Source organism: Rutidosis leptorrhynchoides, chromosome 8 (assembly GCF_046630445.1).
Source record: "Rutidosis leptorrhynchoides isolate AG116_Rl617_1_P2 chromosome 8, CSIRO_AGI_Rlap_v1, whole genome shotgun sequence".
NCBI classification, from domain to species: Eukaryota; Viridiplantae; Streptophyta; class Magnoliopsida; order Asterales; family Asteraceae; genus Rutidosis; species Rutidosis leptorrhynchoides.
In genome coordinates this window covers 351,587,403-351,591,538 of record NC_092340.1, presented here as the reverse complement: position 1 = coordinate 351,591,538, position 4,136 = coordinate 351,587,403, and positions in this window count along the sequence as shown.

The following is a 4,136-nucleotide window of genomic DNA, read 5'->3' as shown; positions in this document are numbered from 1 at the left end:
TATAGTTGGATATCGTGAAATGGTATGCATGCCTGTCAATTTTTGATGTAAAGAAAGTTTATCTTTTAAAAACGAATGCAATGTCTGAAAATTGTATCATATAGAGGTCAAATACCTCACGATGTAATCAACTATTGAGAATCATTTATAATGTATATGAACGGGGGGTCCTTTCACGAACCATTAAATCAGAATTCTCTAGTGATTCATATTCAACAAATTCAATTATGGAGAATCTGGAACCTCTAAGTATGGAAGACCGAATGCGAGCTAAACGCACTGGCCAAGGTCACGCAATTACTCATCCTGACATTAATGCGCCAGATTATGAAATCAAAGGACAAATTCTACACATGGTGACTAATCAATGCCAATTTAGTGGTGCGCCGAAGGAAGATCCAAATGAACATCTTCGTACCTTTAATAGGATCTGCACACTATTTAAAATAAGAGAAGTTGAGGATGAACAGATATATCTCATGTTATTTCCCTGGACTTTAAAGGGAGAAGCCAAAGATTGGTTGGAATCGTTACCAGAAGGGGCGATTGATACATGGGACGTTTTAGTTGAAAAATTTCTTAAACAATTCTTTCCAGCATCTAAAGCCGTAAGACTTCAAGGAGAAATTGTTACGTTCACACAGAAACCGAATGAAACTCTATATGAGGCGTGGACTAGATTTGGAAAGTTATTAAGAGGATGTCCGCAACATGGTTTAGACACCTGTCAAATAGTACAAATATTCTACCAAGGATGCGACATCACTACAAGGAAAGACATCGATATAGCAGCTGGTGGTTCTATTATGAAGAAAACCGAAACTGATGCTTATAAAATTATTGATAACACTGCTTCCCACTCACATGAGTGGCACCAAGAAAAAGATATCGTTAGATCATCTAAAGCAGCTAGAGCCGATTCTATCCATGACTTAGATTCCATTTCCGCAAAGATAGATGCTGTCGAGAGACGAATGGAAAAGATGACTAAGGATATACACTCAATACGAATTAGTTGTGAGCAGTGTGGAGGACCACATTTGACAAAAGATTGTCTCAGTATTTAACTAACAATGGAACAAAGAGAGAATATTTCATACATAAACCAAAGGCCTGGAAATAATTATCAGAATAATTATCAATCGCCAAGACCGATTTACAATCAAAACCAGAATTATAACCGAAATGTTCCATACAACAACCAACAAGGTCCTAGTAATCAACAAGTATCCAATAATACTTACAATCAGCAAAGACCTAATTTTCAAAACAAACCACTACAAACCGATGATAAAAAGCCGAATTTAGAAGATATGATGACGAAGCTAGTTGAAACTCAAACGCAGTTTTTCACATCTCAGAAACAAACTAATGAACAAAATGCTCAAGCATTTAGAAATCAACAAGCTTCTATTCAAAATTTGGAACAAGAAGTAAGTAACCTAGCAAGGTTAATAGGTGAAAGAAAACCGAGAAGTTTACCTAGTGATACAAATGCTAACCCCCGGAATGAAACAGCTAAAGCCATTACCACAAGAAGTGGTATTACACTTAAACCACCTGAAATTCCTGTAATTTCTGAGGACGCTATTCCTACTCCACAAGAACCACAACCTGAGCAAGATAAGGAAACAGAACCGGTAGTTGAAAAGGTTAATGAAGATAACACAGTTAAGGCTAAACCTTATGTTAAACCATACCAATCACCACTTCCTTACCCGAGTAAAATGAAAAAAGAGAAACTTGAAGCCGAGCAATCCAAATTCTTGGATATGTTTAAACAGATAAATGTAAATCTTCCTTTCATTGATGTAATTTTAGAAATGCCTAGATATGCTAAATTTCTGAAAGATCTAATCTCGAATAGAAAGAAAATGGAAGAACTCTCGGTCGTTACTATGAATGCTAATTGTTCTGCAGTGCTGTTGAATAAGATACCAGAAAAATTATCTGATCCAGGAAGTTTCACAATTCCATGTTTTCTGGGTAGTCTTAGTTCAATAGAAGCATTGGCAGACTTAGGTGCTAGTATAAATTTAATGCCGTATTCACTATACGCTAAACTAGACCTTGGAGAATTGAAACCAACAAGAATAAGTATACAACTAGCCGATCGATCAATAAAATATCCTAGAGGGATAATGGAGAACATGCTAGTTAAAGTTGGTACTTTAGTATTTCCAGTAGATTTTGTTGTTCTGGACATGGAAGAAGATTCTCAAGTTCCTCTCATATTAGGAAGACCATTCTTAAACACGGCTAAAGCAATGATAGACGTGTTTGGTAAGAAATTGACCCTAAGTATAGAGGACGAGAGTGTTACCTTTTCAGTTGATAGAGCAATGCAACAACCGCAATCTGCAGATGATACATGTTATTATATTCAAACTATAGAATCACATGCATAATTGTTAGAAGAATTTCCAGAATTACAAGGAACAGGAGAATGTTCTTTAGGAGAAGGAACTGAACCAATTGGTGAAACTGAAATGTTAGCTACACTTATGGCTAATGGATATGAACTAATAACAGAAGAAATTCAAATGCTAAAAGAAGAAGAGAGATATCGATATAAATCATCGATAGAAGAACCTCCGAAATTAGAGTTAAAGCCACTTCCAAACCATTTGGAATATGCTTATTTACATGGTGAATCTGAATTACCTGTAATAATATCATCTTCTCTTACTGAAAATGAAAAATCTCAACTCATTTCTGTGTTAAAAGCTCATAAACCAGCTATTGCATGGAAGATTCATGATATTAAAGGAATAAGTCCTTCGTATTGCACACATAAAATCCTTATGGAAGAAGGTCATAAAACGTATGTGCAACGTCAACGAAGACTAAATCCTAATATGCAAGATGTTGTTAAGAAATAAATAATTAAACTGCTAGATGCAGGTTTAATTTATCCAATCTCTGATAGTCCATGGGTAAGCCCAGTTCAATGCGTGCCTAAGAAGGGTGGCATGACTGTCATTACAAATGAGAAAAATGAGCTTATTCCTACTAGGACTGTAACAGGATGGCGTGTATGTATTGATTATAGAAAATTAAATGACGCCACCAGAAAAAACCACTTTCCCTTACCTTTCATTGATCAAATGTTGGAAAGGTTAGCCGGAAACAGTTACTATTGTTTTCTTGATGGTTTTTCCGGATATTTTCAAATTCCAATAGCACCCGAGGACCAAGAGAAAACCACGTTCACGTGCCCTTATGGTACTTTTGCTTACAAACGCATGCCATTTGGACTTTGCAATGCCCCTGCAACCTTTCAAAGGTGCATGATGGCGATTTTTCACGACATGATAGAAGAATGCATGGAAGTTTTCATGGATGACTTTTCAGTCTTCGGTGATACATTTGAATCATGTCTAGTTAATCTGGAACGAATGCTTATTAGATGCGAACAATCAAATCTAGTACTTAATTGGGAGAAATGTCATTTCATGGTTAAAGAAGGCATCGTTCTTGGACATAAAATTTCAAAGGAAGGAATTGAAGTGGATAGAGCTAAAGTAGATGTAATTGCTAAACTTCCACATCCCACCAATGTTAGAGGAGTTAGGAGTTTTCTAGGGCATGCCGGTTTTTACTGACGTTTCATAAAAGATTTTTCTAAAATTGCCACTCCTATGAATAAACTCCTAGAAAAAGATGCTCCATTCATCTTTTCAGATGAATGCATCAAATCTTTTAATATTCTTAAAGAAAAACTCACTAATGCGCCAATCATGATAACTCCAAATTGGAATTTACCGTTTGAACTTATGTGCGATGCAAGTAATTTTGCAATGGGAGCCGTTTTAGGACAAAGGATTGAAAAACGATTTCAACCTATATATTATGCTAGTAAGACATTACAAGAAGCACAAACAAATTACACAACTACTAAAAAAGAACTCCTTGCTATTGTCTTTGCTTTTGACAAATTTCGTTCATATCTCGTTTTAGCAAAAACAGTGGTCTATACTGACCATTCTGCTCTTAGATACCTATTTTCGAAACAAGATGCTAAACCACGATTAATCCGTTGGATCTTACTCTTACAAGAGTTTGATATTGAAATTCGAGATAAAAGAGGAGCAGAAAATCTCGCCGCTGATCATCTTTCTCGTCTTGAAAATCCC